We start from the raw sequence: 21,982 nt of genomic DNA on the forward strand, positions 1-21,982 counted from the left end.
TGCTGTTTGGTCATTGACCTTGCATACCCTTCAGTCAGTGTGCTGCTTGCCCCTGTGAAGTCTAATGCTTTGTTCCTCCAATAATTAAATAAGAAAATAGAATTTTTCAAAGCTCCTGAATCAGGGCCTATTAGGGTGGAGGGCAAGGAAGGGCAGGGACAGGGTGGCAGCTTGTCCTAGTCTTACATTTACAAAAATCCTCATATGTTCACTTTTTGCCTATAAATCTGGTTCTATACATAACCACAGAGATATAGAATTGAAAGTAGGCTTTAATCTTATGCCCCATTCTGCTTCTAATGTATTTTAATGTTTATAAAACTATAATTATCTGTAAAATAGCATATACTCATGGTCTGCTTGTTATGGTAAGGATTTTAATTATTCAAGGGAATATTTAAAATACATTGTAAACTTTGTCATCTTATTTTGGTTTTTAAATAAATCAGAAAATTCAAATATTGGAAGTGGTTGCAGCTTCTCTTAACCTCTGAGAGGCCCCACTCTGGGCGTTACATCCTCTTTCAAAGAAAATCATTGGAAGGGCAGAGCCTCACATGTTTGGGTGGGGTGGGGAGGAGGCACCAAATCAAATAAGATAAACTAGGGCCAAAGTCCTAGAGAGAAGTCACCATGGTCCTCTGCATGTGACAGAGCCAGTTGGAAGACACACACTTAGACAGGGGCCTCTGATCTTTGTGTTCCCTTCCTCACCTCACCTTAGCTTTCGGGATGTTATTGTGTCAACATCTTTGCTTATTAGCACACAAGGCTCCCCGGACCTGGCCCCTGACCACTGTTCAGTTCTTTTTCCCTCTGCACCTCTGCCCAGAGCCTGTGCTCTGACCAAGTCTAAAACTGAAAACTACCATAAGGATGCTGTTGAACACTTCCAGGTCTTCACACATCCTGTTTCTCCGGCCCAGATGGAATTGCCCCATCCCTTTACTCTCCACAGCAACCTTTTATCAAGGAAGCTCTTATCCATCCCTCATAAGTCAGCCTGCATTCTATACCTGTCGGTTCAGAAAGAAGCTTGAGAATAGTTCTGTTAATCATGAAGTTATAATCTTGGCTTTACCTGTCCTCTTCTTGAGGGATGGGCTGTATTTTAGTCATTATTCCATGTCTGGTTTATAGCACAATGCGTAGTGCGTGGCAGATTCAGTAATGAACAAATGCATAAATAAACAAAGTGGACAAACACATAAATAAAGAAGCCTGTTAGAAATGCAGAATCTTGGGTCCCGCCCCAGACCTGCCAAATTAGAATCTGTATTCTAACAAATCCTAGGGAGATTTGATTGCACCTTAAAATTTGAGTAACACTAACGCACCTTACCCTGATTTCTCACTTCCATAAAACTCTGAAGCGTTGACTGTCTAAGGTTCTGGGTTTTGTAATCACGAATGTACCTGCTCTGCACTGGGCTGATACATGCGCATGTGTGTTTGTGTATGCTCACACACTTCCATTCTTGCCTCTTCAGCCAGGAAACCATAAGGGGACTCTTGGCATTCTCTCACTGTTCCTCTCCACACCCAACACGTGGAGGCTATGCCCAAAGTAGGTGCTAGGTACAGATTTGTGCAAAAAGCCAAGGGCCACTGAAAAAAATAGTTTTTGTAGAACTGTGTCATGCATGTCTCTACAGTGGAACAGACAATGTCAAACCAAGTTTGAGACTATTGGGAAGGAGACCAAGGTAAATTACCTTGTCTCTAGAAAGCATCAAGTAAACTATAAATTCTTAGTAAACACTGCTGATAGCTCTTGCCTACTTGGTCCGCAGCTTCCACCGCTGTCCTTGAAAGGACATCTGGCAATCCATTAGCATCACATTTCCTGATTCACATTCTCTATTTAGCTTCCCTGAATCTTGTCATGCCTGGAGACATGCCAGGAGATTTACTGCTGTTCAACAATCCATATTCTTCCTTGGGACCCTCAGGAAATGCTTGTCTGCCTCATTTTATTCCACATTCCTTGAGTTCATACTTTGCAATTTAATAGCCTCTAGAGTTAATGCTAAATTAGGTTGTGGCCACAATCCCCAGTGTGATGGGATTTGGGCGTGGTGCCATTGGGAGGAAATGAGGTTTGGATGAGGCATGCAGGTGGAGTCCCATGATGTGGTTAGCGCCCTAATCAGAGAATGAAGAGACCTGAGCTCCCCCAATCCCTCAACATGTGAGTTTACCGGGAAGATGGTTCCCTCCTCAACTCAACCATGCTGGCTTCTTGATCTCAGGCATCTAGCTTCCAGAACTATGAGAAATAAATTTCCCTTTTTTAAACTACCCAGTCTATGGTATTCTGTTACAACAGCCTGGATGAATTAAGACAGAGCTGAATGGGAGAGGAACAGTATGAGGGAAACAATTTAGTGTCTTTTGGCTTATGATTTTTTTTAGACAGGACACACATAAACACACAAAAGAGTTAATGCTGAATAACAGTAACTGTTTATTTATTATTCTCTAGGTAGACCACAACATCGGAGAAGGCAATGGCAAGCCACTCCAGTACTCTTGCCTGGAAAATCCCATGGATGGAGGAACCTGGTAGCCTGCAGTCCATGGGTTCTCTAGGAGTCGGACACAACTGCGCGACTTCACTTTCACTTTTCACTTTCATGCATTGGAGAAGGAAATGGCAACCCACTCCAGTGTTTTGCCTGGAGAATCCCAGGGATGGCAGAGCCTGGTGGGCTGCCATCTATGGGGTCGCACAGAGTCGGACACGACTGAAGCGACTTAGCAGCAGACCACAACATGTACGCATACCAACTAATGAGGGACAGGAGAAGCAAGCTAAATTAAACGGGCAGTAATTTTTTTTAACCTCTGTGGAAAAATATTCCACAGGAAGATAAGATCTGATACTAAAGCAATGAGGAGAGGAATTGCTAGAGGAAAGTGATAGAAGTGGGAGAGGAACACTAGCTTTTATTGAAATTATACTGGTGTGAAGTACTGTACTTGGCAATTTATGTACTTTATCTCATTTAACCTCATCAATTTAATGAGATTAGAACCCTAACCATGAACTGATAATGAAGAAAACAAGGCTCCTAGGTATTCTCAGGAGAAGGCAATGGCACCCCACTCCAATACTCTTGCTTGGAAAATCCCATGGACGAAGGCACCTGGTAGCCTGCAGTCCATGGGGTTGCTAGGAGTTGGACACGACTGCGCGACTTCACTTTCACATTTCACTTTCATGCATTGGAGAAGGAAATGGCAACCCACTCCAGTGTTTTGCCTGGAGAATCCCAGGGATGGGGGAGCCTGGTGGGCTGCCGTCTATGGGGTTGCACAGAGTCGGACACCTCTGAAGCAACTTAGCGGCAGCAGCAGGTATTCTCAGATTCACACAGTCATGGAGCTGGATTTTGAATGACTTTTTTCCTTTTAAAAAATTTTAATTATGGTTAAAAAATGTAACATTAAATTTTAACCATTTGAAGCTAACAGTTTTGAAGTAAATAATCCAGTAGTAGTGAGTATATTCACCTAGTTGTGCAACAGGGCTCTACAACTTTTTTTTATCTTGTGAAAGTGCAGCTCTGTACCCACTGAGCAACTTCTACTCATCCTTCCCCCAGTTTCTTTCTGTCAGCTAATCAAACGCAGTATTTTGCTTATCTTTTTCTCTTTACCTTTTTTCCATTTTCTCCATCTTCTCGTGGTACCATATGCTTTTTGCTGCTTTGGTCTGTCTCAGCAATGAGGAAAGTGACCTGAAGATTCTAAGGTCCCAGGATGTTACCTTGCATATGGGATTTCAGAAGCAGGCAACAAAGAAAATCAAGAGAAAATTACTTGGTTCTTGTAATTCTGGAATTTTACCTGCACATTTTGCCTGTGTTAAGGGAAACTCTCTGAATTGACCATTATTTCATTGAGAAATCAGTCAAGCCTGTTCAGAATTCTCAATTTGCCATGTAGTCACACACCTGCAGCCAGGGTTCCAGCATTGCAGCCTTCGTTCTCTGATCCGGAATTGAACCTGTACCCCCTTCAGTGGAAGTGCAATCTTGACAACAAGTCCCTGATGTTATTTTTATTGTCTTACTATTTCCATTTCTTACAGTATAGCCTGGACTAGGACTTAGATCCTCTGATATTCTCCAGGAATGGTCCTATGTTCTATCAGGAAATCACAAATTATAGCCCATGTGCCAAATCTGGCCCATCGTGTTTTATAAATTAACTTTTACTGAAACACATACATGTTCATTTGTTGATATGTATGGCCTGTGCCTGATTTTGTGCTATTAATACAATGGCAGAATTGAGGAACTGTGTAATGGAAATCATGTGGCCCACAAAACTCTAAATATTTACTCTCTGGTCCTTCACAGAAAGACTCCTGACATGTAAAGGATAAAGAATGCTCTAGAAAAAGATCAACGTGGGAGGAGAAGTAAATTCTAAGACAGAGATTTGACATTATGTGAACTTAGAAATTGCCTAGACTTAGAAATGAAAAGTTAGGATTCAAGTTTTATCTCTGCTCTTCTTAGCTGGATAACATTCAACAAATCATTGCAACCTGCACTTTAAGTTCTTTATTTGTAAAACAAGAACACCTACACTGCATGTTGGTAGTGAGGATTAAACAACTTATATTCAAGTCCTGTATGAATATTCAAGTCCTGTGAGCATCCATTTATTCATTCACTCATGTGACAGACACCAAACTAGACACAGTGAAAAAAGCACGTTCTCTGGCCTTATACTAATTATCTTCTGGCTGAGAAGACCGGCTGCTTGATGTAAGGTGTGTTTCCTAATTAACAAATCTCTTTGTACTAACATTTTAAAATATTCAGTTTAAATTTTAAAATCATACAGTATAGAATAAACGTTTATATTTTATAATTTTGCCTTTTGCTCAGCCTGTGTCGGAGATATGAAGTTGTACATCTTTCAGTATATAGCTGGTTCTTTGCTTTTATTAAACAATGGCTCGGTTGAGACCCTCAAAAGAAACACATTCACAGAGTTAGACAAGTTGTCTGGTGAATGTGACACATGCAGAGACGCCCACAGGATGATTTAAGCCTTTGTGCACTTAGAGAACAAAGTTCAGCCAAGCAAAATGGTGCTCTGCAGCAAAAACCCACAGACCACATACAAATACACATCCATCTGGCTCAGGCTCATAAAACTCAACTATGAAAAGAAAATACATGTCATTAGATATTTTCCTATGGATGTTTTTAGTTTTTTCATTTAGATAGCATTATCTATTTGACAGTTACAAAGAATAAGCAGGCAAAATATAACTGATTCAAAATGTTTACCTCTAAATCACATTTCAGATGAATGACCCAAAATTCATTTGTCCTAACACTAGGCCAATGTCCCATGATGTTTTTTATGGGCCAATTTGGAGTAAATATGTATTAAGAACATATCACTCCTCACTAATTTTATTAAGAGGTTTCTTCTCCTTGAGTTTTCCCTGCACTGTGAAAAAGCTGATAATGTGTTAAAGATTTATAATCTAGCATAAGATCTACCAGTTTCCCTAGTTAAAGGGTATCACTTTCTTCAAAAGAAGAAAAGGCTCTCAGACACTGGTCAGTCTACAGGCATGTCTCCCAGTTCAGTCATCTGACCATGGTTTTTACACCCTGTGCACAAAAGGGACATTTAGTATGAAAGCAGTAAATGAAAACTAGAGGCTGTGGTCAAATTGTCAGCCATTGTGTTCATATTAATATCCACTGCAGCTGCCTGAGGTTCAAATTAGCATATTTGAAACAAGTTAAACACTTCCAGCCCTATTTAGAGCCGTTTCAAAGAGAACAACAAAAGTTTATGTTGAAAATTTTTGCTAAATGGCCTTTAAAGTAAAAATACCGCCAGAAATTTAAAAGTACACTTTTTTTTTGAGATGCTACTATGTAATTACCTGATAAATCCTCATTTCTGATTAATTAAATATTCCAGAAGCTGGACTCATAGGCAGATTAGTTAATGCCTGTATGCTAACATGAATTCATATAAAGTCTTTCAATTTTAAGATAGATAAGAACTTCCCTTAAGACAGGCACACTTCTCACTTATCAGATACCCCAAATAGAGCAGTACTGTTCCTAGCTGCTCACCCTGGCATTGGAAGAGAATAACCATGTCTAACAGAGACAGCAATTCAGGTTGAAGCCAGTTGAGTGTGCCTCTCTGAATTGAGGAAGAAGACTGGCATCCCTTTATAGGAACTGTTCCAAATGCTCAGTAACTGCAGGGGGAAAAAAAAGTCCATCTTGGAATTTGAGAAAACCTGCAACTTGATACAGATGAGCTGGCAATGATTCAATCAGTCATCATGTCCACTGCCCCAGAGGAGCCTGAGAGTGCGGTCTTAAAGCTATACCACTTAGATTCTTCACATGGCCTCTCGAGACTTATATAGGGAAATCATGCTGTGCTAAGCTCCTGAAGTGAGCTTCCCAAATTGAACAGTGATAAGACACAGACCAATACATGGGAGCAAATGATTGTGTTTACCAAATAAGGAGAGACAGCTGAATGTATTATTCAAATAGCAAGTCCATCTGCCCTCTATTTCAATCTAACCCTTTAATTTTCTAGTTAATTAAGTAAGATGGATGTGCCATTCCATTATTCCTGTTACATTTGCATTATTGGGAAACACCAGATCTACTGGGAAGTCAAAAGTCCTGGGTTCTAATCTTGGGTCTACCCTCATTACCCTGTCCATCTCATTGGAAAATTAGAAGAATAAGTGGATTTTATTCTATAAATATAAAATTATATATTTTTATAAAAGTCTTTTGAAAAATGTAAAGTAATGATCTATTTATTAGGTAAACGGTTATTACCTCCATACTATGCTCCAGGCACAGCCTCACGTGTCACCCCATCCTCAGAACAATGCTACGATATAAATATTTTACAGATGAAGAAAGCAAGTTTCATTATGTCACTTGCCTCAGATTGTTATCGCCATGACATGAAAAGCTGAGGTTTAACTTCAGGCCTTTCCGGTCCAGGTCTATATCCACTTGCTTCTGTGTCAGGTCGCTTCTGAATTTATACTAACGTATTAAAGATCGCCAAGACTTGAATGTTTTCTGTTAAGTTAGCTGGTGACTTCAGTGCTCTAACTCAGGAACTGTCTTGTGTAAAAGAAGTTTCTATCCATTTCCTTGAAACATGGATGGGTAAAACTGGGCAGTAGATCAAGTGTGAGGGCAGTGCCGCTCCTCACGGCCCTCCGCGAGATTTCCAACAGGGGGCAGAAGAGCGATGAGGACGGTGGTGCTGAATGGCTTGGAGAGCGACCATATAGTCTGCAGCATTTCCTGGTAGCTTTTGATCTCGTAACTGGGACGCCTTGCCTTTCTGCAAGAAGTGTAGTCTGTGAGAATTTTGTGGAGCCCTAGTGGAAAAAATTAGGGGATGACTTTTTCTTTCAGTTCAGTTCGGTCTCCCAGTCGTATCCGACTCTTCAACCCCATGGACCACAGCACCTCAGGCCTCCCTGTCCATCACCAACTCCCGGAGTTCTCTCAAACTCATGTCCATCGAGTCGGTGATGCCATCCAACCATCTCATCCTCTGTCGTCCCCTTCTCCTCTTGCCTTGAAGACATTTACTTAGGACCTCTTACATCTCAGTATGTAGGAAACCCCCAGTTATTAAAAAGTCATGCCAACAGTTGCAGTCTAAAACTTTTGAGTTTAATCATTCCATGTGAGTCATATAGGCATAACTGAGAGTATTTAGTTGTGTATTTTCCCTGTTCCCATACAGCGCCATAACCTTCCTTCTGATTTTTATATCTGTGGGCTCCTCATTTCCCTTTCTCCATATTAGCTCTACTTCTCTCCTCTATATATCTTTATGTCTGTCATCTTGATCCTAGGTCCTGGCAACCTGAACCTAAAAGGCTGTCTTCACTAACGTCTTGAAATTAGAGTTGTCCACTTAAAATGTGTCATGCCTACAAATCCCAGTGGGAATAAAAGCTCTTTGAGTAAGAACTCAGTCTGCTCCTAGTCAGACCAAATAGCAAAGATGTTTCTTTGTTTTGAGTTCTTAACAATGGACTTAAAAGCAGTTGGGTTGGAACTGGATTTTAGGAAATTTTCTGACAACAATTCTTTTAACAGAAAAATGACAAATTAAAATGTTCCCAAGAAATTTCAAAGGGCCACTTAACCTCTTCTCTGGAATTCTGGGCTTTCTCAAATTGGCATTCAGGTACTGGGGATAGAAAAAAAAGTGATGGCTGTATAGCTCTGTAAAGCTAAATAACTTCTTGTGGTCAAATAAGTATTCCAATGTGTGGGCAGGAAAAACAGCTCTAAAATGAGCTGTCTTCATGTGTACTTCAATTGCACTCTTTTTTTTTTTTTTCCCCCTACACACTGGCCATTTGCTCCCAGGGCATCTGTCTTGTCAGTGTAACTTAATGCATATCAGTCTGGTGATGGAGAAAGTGATGAGGTGTCACCATCCCTTGTTTCTCAGCTAGTCTTTCACAAAGTGGAAGTACAAACTCTAGAAAGAATAATTTGTAGGTCTGGAAGTGAAGAGGTAGGAAAAATGGATCTCAAAAGTGTGGCCACTGCTGATCTCGTGGGTAAAATTGCTTTAAGCAAAATGGAAGACAGCTTAGCACAAGGTATCTGCGGAGCGTTGAATTGCGTTCCCAAAAGAGATATGTTGAAGTGATAACCCTGGGACCTGTGAATGTGACCTTATCTGGGAAGAGGGCCTTTGTTGATGCAATAAAATCAAAGTGAAGTCGTAGTGGGTTAGAATGGGCCCTAAATCTAATGACTGGTGTGCCTGACTCACCTAGGTTTGCCACTGAAAAATGGATGTAGTTAGGTTTCAGTTTTCACGTGAGGCTCCACAATCTCATGGGGTTGTTCAGGCAAAATGCAGGCAGCCTATGTAAGTTCCTCTGCTTAGTCCAAGCCTACTTGATAATCGAATCCTCTGTTCCATCGGCCTTCACCAATTACCACGTGATCCCTATCTGCTCTCTTATTGAATTTTTACTTTAAATGGGTCTCCTAATGGATCTGAGGTTTCCCAAACTTGAAATATGTATAAAAATCAGAAGTTTATAAACTTCTGAAGAAGTTTAGGTTCTGTGCTCAGAGATTCTGGAGTGAATTTGGAGTGACTCAATGTTTCCCTTTCACTCCCTTTTTCTTTTGAATTTCTTTGTCCAGTTTTTCTTTTCAGTGATTCTTTCCCTTTTCTGTTTGCCTCTTTCTCTTAAGCCTGGTAAGAGACCCAAATGAGTCTGGGGAATAACAGAAGTGAAAGTCACAAACATTAAACATTTCCACAACAAGCATTACTGAGCATAGAAGAAATATATAAGAGCACAGTCCCAAGATTTTCAGACCTTATAGAACCACCTGGGAAACACCCAGTTCAGAATTGACCTGGGGAACATTTAACAAATGAATATCAGTGCCTGGCCTCACCCTAGACCACTTAAATCAGAACCTCTGGTAGGGAAGTCTTTGCTGTTGTTGCTCAGTCGCTGAGTTATGTCTAACCCTTGCGACTCCATGGTCTGCAGCCTACCAGGCCTCTCTGTCCCTCACTATCACCCAGAGTTTGCCCAAGTTCATGTCTGTTGAGTCGGTGATGCTATCCAACCATCTTATCCTCTGCCATAGCCTTTTGCATTTGCCTTCAATCTAAAAGATTGAAGGGGAACCTAGGCACTGGTTAGTTTTGATTAGCAACCCAAGTGATTCCCCTGGTAAGGAGGAAGCAGGGTTGAGACTGAGACCCATTGGGGTAATCGGGGGATATGTTTGCATAGATGTCAGTCCACAGTGTCCTCCTGTTCTTCACAGGAATGCTCCCAGCTTGGGGATGGTGGACAGCTGCTGAGGGGTGAGGAATCAACCGAGGCTGAGATGCTCTCTGCAAAGGCCTCTCAGACATTTACCCATTGCCCATCCTCCCATCCACATCAGCACCTGAAAATATCTTAGGCCAACAGGAAGGCAAGCACTGTGCTTCCAGCAAGCCATGGCTCCTATACCTGACTTCTGGAGTCCTGGTCCTGACATTTTGCTCTGACATATTGAGGCCATGTCTCTTGATCTGTCTGTGTTGCCAGTTATACAACCTCTTATACAACTGGACCTAGGGATTTTCCATTTATGTCTCCTTAAGGGTTTTCCAGGAATATTCCTGACTACAATATACATCTTTTCCATTCTCTCCTTTTCATTCACAGGGATGTCCAGTAAAGGGCAGGCACAGTTTATGCACTCTGCATGTCTAAAATTTAATGAATTATACTTCTAATGAGTTATTCTTTATTATAATGAATTTAACTGAAGAGAGATGTTACCACTCATAGTGCCTCCCATCTTCCTGATAACTTTTTGAGATTTTGCCAAAAAGAGACAAGACCTTGAAGTTGTGCAGTGGTCAAGGAGAGCTAATATTTAAAACTCATTACTTTTAAATTTACTTTTAAATTTTATTATTTTAAAATTTAAATTTTTAAATTTAAATTATTTTAAATTTTATTAAATTATTTATTATTTTAAATTTTATTATTATTAAATTATTATTATTTAATTATATGCATCCACCAAGTTTAATTAACCAGCACCATAGTGACAGAAAGAATTGATGCTTCTGAACTGTGGTCCTGGGAAAACTCTTGAGAGTCCCTTGGACAGCAAGGAAATCAAACCAGTCAATCCTAAAGGAAATCAACCCTGAATATTCATTGCAAGGACTGATTCTGAAACTGAAGTTCCAATATTTTGGCCACCTGATGCGAACAACCAACTCATTGGAAAGGACCCTGATGCTGGGAAAGATTGAAGGCAGGAGGAGAAGGGGACGACAGAGGATGAGATGGTTGGATGGCATCATCAGCCCAATGGACATGAGTTTCGGCATACTCCGGGAGGTGGTGAAGGACAGGGAAGACGGGCATGCTGCAGTCCATGGGGTCGCCAAGAGTCAGACACAACTGAGCAACTGAACAACAGATACTGACAGACACTTAGGTTGTTTCAGTCTCTTTTATAAACTACCATGGAGTGAATACGTTTCTACATACTCTGTATGTATGTGCTAGTATACTTGTAGGACACGTTTTTAGAAGTGGAATTTCTAAGATAAAAGGAACATGCATTTGTAGTTTTGAAAGATATTGCAGATTCCTGTTCGCAGGATTGTCCCGGTCCCTGTCCCACCACTGATATCTGATGTGGATGACTCTCCATAGCTTCACTCGTGCAGTGCACTAACAGACAATACCATTGCCATTCTGATGGGGGAAAAGGAAATATCACTGCAGTTTTGACTTGCCTTTCTTTCACGATCAGTGAGATTGGACATCTTTCTAAATATTTAACAACTGTTTTCCTAATGAATTGTTTTTTCATCTTTTCCAGTTTTTCTGTTGAATTTTTAGTGTACTCTCACATTGACTTAATAAATTAGGAAAATATATCTGGGATATGATACAAATACTTTTTTTAGATGGTCGTTTAGCACTATTGTGCTCTTTGTTTCTTGTGGATTAAGATTTATTTCTATATATATATTGATAGTTTTTATGATTTCTGGATTTTTGTTTCATACCTAACAAAGCCTACTCCTCTCTGCAAGTATATATACTTACTTTTATATATATATATATATAAATACTTGATATTATATATCTACCATATATACTAATACATATTATATATAATAATTTATATGGAGACTATATTTTATAAATTTTATATGTATTGTTTGTGTATATATATATATATATACACACACTTTTTCCTTCTAGTACTGTTATTTTTTTATTGAAGTATTATTGATTTACATGTTGTGTTACTTTCTGCTGTACAGCGAAGTGATTCAGTTATACATACATATGTGTTCTTTTTTAAACATTCTTTTCCATTATGGTTTATTATAAGATACTTAATATAGTTCTCTGTGCTATACAGTAGGACCTTGTTGTTTATTCATTCTATATAAAGTAGCTTGCTTCTGCCATCCCCAGTCTGCCACCTCATCCCTCTCCCAATCATCTCGCCCTGGCATCCACAAGTCTGTTTTCTATGTCCATGATTCTGTTTCTGTTTCATAGAGAGGCTAATTTGTGTCCTGTTTTAGAGTCTACATATAAGTGATATTATATGGTATTTGTCTTTGTCTGACTTACTTCACTTAGTATGATAGTCTCTAGTTGCATCCATGTTGCTACAAATGACATTATTTCATTCTTTTTTATAACTGAGTAGTATTCCGCTGTGTGTGTGTGTATGTTTGTGTACATATATATGTGTGTGTATGTATGTGTGTATATACGTGCTGCTGCTGCTAAGTCGCGTCAGTCGTGTCCGACTCTGTGCGACCCCATAGATGGCAGCCCACCAGGCTCCCCCGTCCCTGGGATTCTCCAGGCAAGAACACTGGAGTGGGTTGCCATTTCCTTCTCCAATGCATGAAAGTGAAAAGGGAAAGTGAAGTTGCTCAGTTGTGTCTGACTCTTTGTGACCCCATGGACTGTAGCCCACCAGGCTCCTCCATCCATGGGATTTTCCAGGCAAGAGTACTGGAGTAGGGTGCCATTGCCTTCTCTGGTGTATATACATACATACATATATATGTGTGTGTGTATATACCATGTCTTCTTTATCCATTCATCTGTCAATGAATAAGTTAGGTTGTTTCCATGTCTTAGCTATTGTGAATAGTGCTGCTAAGAATAGGGATGCAGGTATCTTTTTAGATTAGAGTTTTGTCTGGATATATGCCCATATACCCAGTGGGATTTCTGGATCAAATGGTAATTCTGTTTTTAGTTTTCTGAGGAACCTCCATGCAGTTTTCCACAGTAGCTGCACCAAATTACATTCCCATCAGTAGTATGTGAGGTTTCCCTCTTCTCCATATCTCTCCAGAATTTGTTATTTGTAGAGTTTTAGTGATGACCATCCTGACTGGTGTGAGGTGGTACCTCATTGTAGTTTTGATTTGCATTTTCCTAATAGTGATGTTGAGCATTCTTCTAGTATTTCTGATTTCTTTTTGTACTTTTGAATGTTTACTGAGAAATCTCTTCCCACTGATAAGCAATGCCACATTTATCATATACTAAATATATATATATTTATATATATATATAAATATATATCATATACTAAATATATACAAATATAAAAATATATACTAAAAATATATCTATTTCCAGACTATATATTAGCCCATTAATTATTCTATTTTAATTACTGTCTTTATAATTTACATCTTATAGAACTGGGCCTAACTCATTACTCTTCTATTTCATAATTTATCCTGGTGACTATTGCTTTCGGGTTTTTACAGAGGAACTTAGCATCAGCTTATCTATCTTAAATCCTGAGAGTATTTTGATCATGAATTACATTAAATGTATATGTTAAGTTAAAGGAAATTGATAGATTTATGATGAATCTGTGCAAAAACAAGGTATATATTTTCATTCATTCAAGTCATATTTTGTATCCTTCTTTAACATTTAAAAATGTTCTCCATGTAAATCTCACACATTTCTTATTTACACCTAGTTTTTAGCTCTTTAATGGATTTGGGTTCTTTTCCTTTTTTGATATTTTGAAAGAGATCTTTTCTTCCCTTATAAAATTTAACTTGCTGAGATTTGTATACTTGAACCTTATTGATTTTTGTATATTAAGTTTTACCCAGTATTCTGATTTTCCAGAAAGAACAATAGCCCCAAGGTCCAGCAATTTTAAAAGTCTCTAGGGAAAAGATACAGACAGATGTGACATGTTTGCCAACTAAAGATCATCAGATTTCTCCTTTCTGCCTTTCTTAAAAGATATTATTTCAGGATCAAGGCAAGGAAATTTAGAATGGTGACCATATTTGCCAAACTGAAAATATAAATAGATTCCAAATGGATTTACATAAAGTCATAGATGATAGCTCACTAATCCAAGTGATGCAGCATGCTTGGCCTTGCATTTCCCTCGGGGATATAGCCTCCCTGTCCACTCACCTCCTAACACTCCTCAGCATCCCTATATGACCTCCCATACTAGCCATGCCAGCAAAGGTGAACTTCTATGCCTCTGCTCATGTTACCTTGCCTAGAAGGCATCCTGCTGTGTCTTGTCAATTCCAAATCTTATCCTCTCTTTAAAGAATTCATGTGCCCTGATCATCTATAATCTTCTCTCTGATATTAGTGGTAACATTGTCTCTAAATAATTACCAGATTTGGGAATTGGATATCCCAGTATTATATACCACTTACTGATTCTGTCATCCTAGATAAATTCATTAACCTCTCGAAGCCTTGATTTTCTCCGATATACACTAAGAGTAATACTATGTAATGTACTTATCAGCCTTGGTCGTTATCAGGGTTAGTGCATTTTAAAATATTATATAAACTCTAAAGCGATATCCAAATATCAGATATAAGGAATCACCTCCAGGCTAAAAAGTCAGTCTACAAAGAGAAAGAAACAGCGCTCTTTCCTCTTGCTTTAAGAGGGATTAAGAAAGGGTACAGAAGAATAGGAGCTGTTCTCCTTTTCAGATTCAACTGATTGAGTCAGTTGGGCAGTGCGCTGCGCATTCTGGAATAGCTGGAATAGCAGATAGGCTTTATCACAAGTACCACTACTAACTGTCCATGAGTGGCTGCACAAACACTGTATTCAGGAGTCCTAGGACCCATCAGGGTGGAGAGGACAGATGCCTGTGGTTCCTTAGTAATGACTACATGAGCCGGAAGATCAATGGCAGAATAAATGACACACATCTGCCTTTCTTCCCTCAGCTTTGCAATCCCAGCATGGAAGAACAGGAGCTGACTCCTATCACTGTCACCCTGTGATGTTTCTTCAGTGTCTTTCTTGCCATTAGCCTGATTGTGTCTTAAATCTGATTTGAGTTCCACTTGTTTCTTCAGGGTCTAACCAGAAAATTCAGGCTGCCTCTTAGGAAGCCCATCTCAAGAGCACACTTCAGTCACGTCAACAGTTATCTATGTTCTTACACTGTGTACGACACTCCATGCTGGGGGCATGGGAAAACCAATAGCATTTATTGAATACTTTCTATGTGCCAAGCACTGTTTCAAGACACTCCCTGATCTTTTTTATTTCATTTTTTTAAATTTTATTTTATTTTTAAACTTTACAATATTGTATTAGTTTTGCCAAATATCGAAATGAATCCACCACAGGTATACCTGTGTTCCCCATCCTGAACCCTCCTCCCTCCCCATACCCTCCCTCTTGGTCATCCCAGTGCACCAGCCCCAAGCATCAATAAACTCTGTCCATTCTATAGATGAGGAAAATGAAATTATTGAGATCAAACATGTTGTCCTTGAACCTGAAAAATTCTTTTCCCTAAAGTATAATGTCTCACCCTCAAGGGTCCTCAAGGGTCCTCTGAGTGTGTGCTGTCTCAAAAGACATTTATTGACTGTTGGGTCAGCTGACATACAATTCTTCTACTTGCTAATAACAGGGCTGAAACTCTTCAGATCTTCCATTTATGAGACTTATTTTAATTTTTCTGTTGTCTTCATACAGGAGAGAGAGACTGTCAACCAGAACAAACCTTGAGACGTTTGCAAGATTACTTGATGATCTAAATTTATACTGCAGGAGCTGCTAACTGTTATTTTATTTATGGCACTCTGGATCTCAATCTCCTCAGTTTCATTACTCCCAATTAAGCTTATGTGTGCTCACAAAGCATCATTACATGATTTAATGACAGAGTATTTTGAATTAATTATATGCAGACATTTTATAACGTATTCTAGGTGCCTCACTAAAATTGGAGCTGCTTTTTATAGATGCACAAATGAGGGTGGCTATGTTACTCAAGTTCTACTTCCGAGAATTATCCCCTACCTAAGGTAAAATGACATACCCCTACATGCATGCTTTTAGAATTCCATGATTTAACACATAGCTATTTACTCTCACTAAACATATAACTGGAGAAAGAAGCCTCTCCAACCTGGATATATTAAAACATATTCAAACATTTATTCATTACCTTCCCCTTACTGATTATTGGTGATGAATTGAGGTGAAAGGTAGATCATCACGCCACAATGGCCACAACTACATTTGAGGCATGGAGATTATTAAGGTTCTCAGAAAAAAACAGAGGGATTTGTATTTTAGCTGGAGTTAATTCCATGGAGAATCAAGTGAGAAAAATACTTAGCTCTCCCTGAGGCAAATGAGGTTACCATGACCTCTTCCAAGACATTAAGTGGTTTGTGGAAGTATAATTTTATGTAACATTTTATAATATTTCACTACCAGAGTGCTTTTCTCTCTTAAGACTGTGAAAGCATGATTCCCTGTTCCTTCTGGGCTTTCCCCTCCAGCCCTATTTTGGGGGCTGATCTATACACAAGTCTTCATTGCTCTTACACTGCTACCTCTACCCTCGGTCCAACTCCACCATCCACCCACAGCCTCCCCATCTCCTCTGCGTAGCTTCTTCATCCTTCTTCCCAAGTCTCCCCACCTCCCTTCCTGGAACTAATCTACTGAGACCTGACCTTTCTGCTTCTTAATCCTACCATCAGAAATTGCCTGTCCTATATCATATTCTTTCAGGGTTCCCCTCTCTAGCAGAACATGTGATCAACAAGTTAATGCTTGGTACAGATAACAGAGGGCTTCACTGGTGGCTCAGCTGGTCTGCAATGTGGGAGACCCAGGTTTGATCCCTGGGTGGGGAAGATCCCCTGGAGAAGGGAAAAGCTACCCACTCCAGTATTCTGGCCTGGACAATTCCATGGACGGTATAGACCATGAGGTCTCAAAGAGTTCAACTCAACTGAGCAACTTTCACTTTCACAGATGACTGAGGATAGGTCAGTGTGTTATACTTCAACAAATAATTTCAAATAAAAAATACATTGTGTGAAACACAATACATGTGACAGAGGAAAGCAAAGATGAAGTCATCTTGTCCTTCTCTATTGTTTAGTCTAAATAACAAAAATGACATCATGCAATGTGGTCATCCACTCAGTCTTGATTTCAAATGAACTTTACTCTCCAAAATTAAATGTACTTTGAGCAATGGTCTAACACCAGTGGGGTTATTTGAAAGAATATGCCACCAATTCTGAAGGTAAATTTCAAAAGAGATAGATGCTTTAGTTGAAAGAGCACAGACTTTGACAAATCTAGACAGATATGAGCTCACATCTAAGCTTGCTAAATGGCTAAAATTAGGTAACTCTGCAAATATTTCCAAGGCTCAGACTTCCCAGCTTCACAACGGGGATGAACTCACCTACCTTGTAGATTTAATAGACAAAATTAAATGGTAGGTATAATATTTTAAGCAAAGTGAGTGAAGTGAAGTTGCTCAGTCATGGCCAATTCTTTGCAACCCCATGGACTATAACCTACGAGTCTCCTCCATCCATGGGATTTTCCAGACAAGAATACTAGAGTGGGTTGCCATTTCCTTCTCCAGGAGATGTTCCCGACCCAGGCATTGAACCAGGGTCTCCTGCATTATAGGCAGATGCTTTACTGTCTGAGCCACTAGGGAAAAGGTAGCATCTTAATTAAGTGAAAACTTTCCCAAGAGTCAACCTTCTTTTTACAATTACTTCCTGGTATATTCATTTATACAACAGAAAGATGATATTCTTTATAGTTATGCCTACTGCAAGTGACCAAAGACCTGTATATTGGCAACCCACCACTTAATTGCACATTCAAAAATCATTGACTCCTCTGAAAACTCCCCACAGAGTAAAACAGCTGTTCTTCTGTGAAATTCTTTCAGCCCACAAACCTTGGCACTGGAAGGTAGCAATAGGATGTCATCTTGTAGCAATAGATTGCCTCCATTCTGGTTCTTCCCTGGGTGAATCTAGAAATGGGCCATTTTCTGCTTTCAAGAAGGATCCATACTCTTTTTAAAAAATGGCTCAAGTCCTGCTGCGATCTATGCTTGTGCTGAGTGAAGACTTTTTGGCTTAGGGCTTTTGGATATATTCTCGGTGACCATATGAAAGCTAACGGCTTGTAAAGGCTTTATAAGGGCTGGAGGGTTCTGCTGCTTTCTAGGGCATTCAGGGCAGAGTTTTGCTGTGCCCTGGTACTATTGGGAGAAGAACCTATCTGGAACTAGCAGCATCTGTTGAAATTCCATTTTCAGTCCCTTACTATTGGGAGGCAAGTTGCTAAAAATTCAAAAGGCTCAGTGTCCACATTCAGTTCAATTCAGTTCAGTCTCTCAGTCATGTCCAACTCTTTGCGACCCCATGAATCGCAGCATGCCAGGCCTCCCTATCCATCACCAACTCCCAGAGTTCACTCAAACTTCACATCCATCAAGTCAGTGATGCCATCCGGCCATCTCATCCTCTGTCGTCCCCTTCTCCTCCTGCCCCCAATCCCTCCCAGCATCAGAGTCTTTTCCAATGAGTCAACTCTTCACATGAGGTGGCCAAAGTACTGTAGTTTCAGCTTTAGCATCATTCCTTGCAAAGAAATCCCAGGGCTGATCTCCTTTAGAATCAACTGGTTGGATCTCCTTGCAGTCCAAAGGACTCTCAAGAGTCTTCTCCAACACCACAGTTCAAAAGCATCAATTCTTCAGCGCTCAGCTTTCTTCACAGTCCAACTCTCCCGGAGAGTAATAATCAAAACATAGGCTATTATGAAGAATGAAAAAGTGATTAAGTAATTGGAGAACAAAATCAACCTTGTTAAAGCAGTGAGTACAGCAAATTCAATTGGCTTCCTTCTTTCATCTAGCCCTAATCTCGGATTCAAGATCAATCTTAACTCATAGCCAAGTAAATTTCCATCTATTGATATAATTCTAGAGATAACAGGAAATTCCCCCCCAAACAAATATTCCAACAAAACATAACTGATTTGCTGATTTCTTTCCAACAGAGCCTTACCTGACTCGCTCCCTGTTTCACATAAAGCTCTCTGCATGTCTCCTCTTCAGAGAGATCTGCCCTGACCATCCTGTCTAAAATAGTCCCTCTCTGTATGACTTTATCTCCTTTGCTTCATTTTCCTCATGGGATTTACTAGTACCTAAACTTAGATTATACATGCATTTGTTTAGTCTCTGCCTTCCCCCACTAGTATGTGGGCTTAGTAATGGCAGAGAGTTTGTCCATCTGGTTCATAGCTGTTCTCCCATCTATTGATATAATTCTAGAATAGGGTATGGAAATGTTTGACAGGTACGCAGTAAGCATTTGTTGAATAAATAAATAACAGATATTATTCTACAACTAGTCTTAATTTCCTTTCCTTATAGCTGTATTTATAGCAAGAACCATCATTTATTAGGCATTTATTTGATCCCTGGACACTTTATATGGATAATATAATTTAATATTTTGAACATCCTCTATGAGAAAGGAATAATTATGATCTCCTAATATGGGTAAGAAAATGAAAGTTTAAAGAGGTTAAGTGTCTTGCCCAAAGGCAGAAGTACAGATGGGATTCATTCTCCATTATTGGACTATAGAATCATCTGCATTTTCAATTCCTCCCATCCCTTCCCGCGTCTACACTTAAATTCTACTGTATTTTAAACTGCCTTCCTATTGCATGTCAAAATTAAAGTACCTCTAGGGATGAACAACATTAAATGTGAGTCATTCACCCTCTTTGGTTCACTAACATGCTATCAGATGCAGCTGGGGAGAAGGAGATAGAGGTTGGAAATCTGAGCACCTGAGATGGGAAATCTTAGAATACTAGCATATAAGACTATTGAGATGTTGCAGTATTTTTCCAAAGGTTACTCCACTTTATAGTCATTCCACATCCAGAGTGTTCTTCCTCCTCAACCCAGGGCTGTTTTCCCCTTTGAAATTTAGCATCTCCAAGACAGCAGGGCTCTGGGGGATTGCTGGTTTGACAATACTTCCCTTGGGTGTAAAAGAAGCCAATCAGACACAAGATGAGAAATTGCCAGAAGTTGTTTTGTTTTGTTTTAACTCCAGTGTCGTTCCACCCTGCATTATTGAGAGTCCAGGAAAAGGTACTGGCTAATTTGATTCGACTCTCACCTGGGCAGTCCCAGCACTCGGTATCCTCCATAGGACAGATCACAGCCAACCTGTCACTGTTATCACAGCCGATAGGACATAGCTGCTGAGCAAAAGGGAAGAACAAGAATAACAAGGTACCAGGTTGGCTGTACACGTAGGTAGGAAGGAAGACTGTTTCCATGTTGTCATTTGAGAGGTATCACAGGTTTGAGACCCTCCATTAGTGTCATTTCAATTCCAGGAAGAGATGTCTCCAGAAGTCTCCGTTGCTTGAGAAGGCAGGAAGGGCACATTAGGCTTGGGTTAGCTAGCTGTTACCATAGCAACTAGAAGCAAAGCCCTGGGGGAGATGAAACTTAGGGCAGGTAAGTTTTGATGAGGAGGAAAAGGGACAGAGTGAGAAGTTAGATGAGGTAGCACCATAATTGGTAGCCCTGGGCAGCCATGTAACAGTCATCTATAAAACAAAAGTTTCCTACCCATTTTAGTCAGGTATAATCTTAAATTTCTGCATCACAAGGTTAGCCATGGTTCACCTTGAAATGGTTAGCTCTCACTCTAATGATACGTGAGTTGTTTTTTTTTTTGGATGTGCTGGGTCTTCGTTGCTGTGCAGGCTCTTCTCTCGTTGTGGCGAGTTGGAGTTCAGGCTTCTCATTGCGGTGGTTTCTCTTGTTGTGGAGCACTGGTGTGTGGGCTTCAGCAGTCACGGGTCTCAGGCTCTAGAGCACGGGTTCAATAGTTGTGGTGCTTGGGCTTAGTGGCTCCATGGCATATGGATCTTTCCGGATGAGATCGAACCTGTGTCTCTTGCATTGGCAGGCGAATTCCTTACCACTGAGACACCAGGGAATTCCCAATACATAAGCCCTCCTCATCTTCTAGTCCATTTCCAGTTCAGTTCAGTGGCTCAGTCATGTCCAACTCTTTGTGACCCCTTGGACTGCAGCACGCCAGTCTTCCCTTCCGTTTCCAAGACAAATACAATTTCATTTTCTCAAGCAGCAACGAAACCAAAAATTAGATTCTACCTCTCGCATTGTACATGAGAGCCAAAGACAATTGGCCAGATACCAGGATCTTTCTTATTATATTTCCAGATTCACCTGGGACAATAGATTGTAGGAGGAAATAGATTGTAGTTCACTTTTTTAATTGAATATTATAAAAGTCATTATCTTTCAAAAGAAGGTTTCCAATGAAAAATATATCTTATAACATCTTAGAGTAAGGAAGGATGTTAACTCCTCTTTTCAAATTCCATCTGCTTCTCTCACAGAGAAGAGTGCTGAGAGTCAGAGGTTAATTGTGTCCTCTAACCACCTAATCGCTGTCATTTCTAATTATTGCTAGAGAAGAAAACCAGGAATTCCCAGTGCCCTCCATTTATGTGCACTGAAAATCCAGTTTGCATATCAGCAGGAAATGTCAGCATCAGGACCAAGAATGTTCAATTTGTTGTAATAAAAGTAATAAGAGCTGACATCTGTTGAGTACTTACAATGTGCCAGGCATGGGGCTAAATGCTTTAAAACATGTATCTCACTTAACCTCTGTCCTCTAGGGATGTTTAACCCATTTTATAGATGGGAACATCATAGCTGGGAGAAGCTGGGTAACTCGTTTATAGTCAAACAACTAGGAAGGGATGGACTCAAGGTCCGACTCCAGCCATTGCTTCTGACCATAACACTAAACCATGGGTCCTGGCTGTTTCTATGTCTCACTTTTCTGTAAGAAAACTAGGGATCAGTAATCAACTATATTCATGAGTTTAATGCCTCCCTTCCACAGCTAAATCCATGGCCAAGGAAAGTCATCCAGCTCTAGCCAAGCAACCATATTCCCTAAGTATCTACTTAAAACAAAACAAAAAAAACAAACAAAAAAAGACAG

The 21,982-nt window shown here is 39.9% G+C and overlaps 1 protein-coding gene across 21 annotated transcripts in view; it reads left to right on the forward strand.

Annotated features, from left to right (window-relative positions):
- LOC147343090 (uncharacterized) overlaps positions 1 to 21,982 on the forward strand; it is a 466,920-nt gene that overhangs the window by 235,227 nt on the left and 209,711 nt on the right. For 3 of the 21 annotated variants that reach the window (XR_015157033.1, XR_015157048.1, XM_086382520.1), the window contains one exon: positions 15,600 to 15,788. The exons of the other annotated variants lie outside the window; for them this stretch is intronic. The gene's annotated coding sequence lies outside the window, so the exon portion shown is untranslated. Of the gene's footprint in view, positions 1 to 15,599; positions 15,789 to 21,982 lie in introns of those variants that run through there. 21 annotated transcript variants of the gene reach the window in all.

Source organism: Bos grunniens, chromosome 28 (assembly GCF_055505025.1).
Source record: "Bos grunniens cultivar Pamir isolate PY7600 chromosome 28, Bosgru_T2T1.0, whole genome shotgun sequence".
Lineage (NCBI taxonomy): Eukaryota > Metazoa > Chordata > Mammalia > Artiodactyla > Bovidae > Bos > Bos grunniens.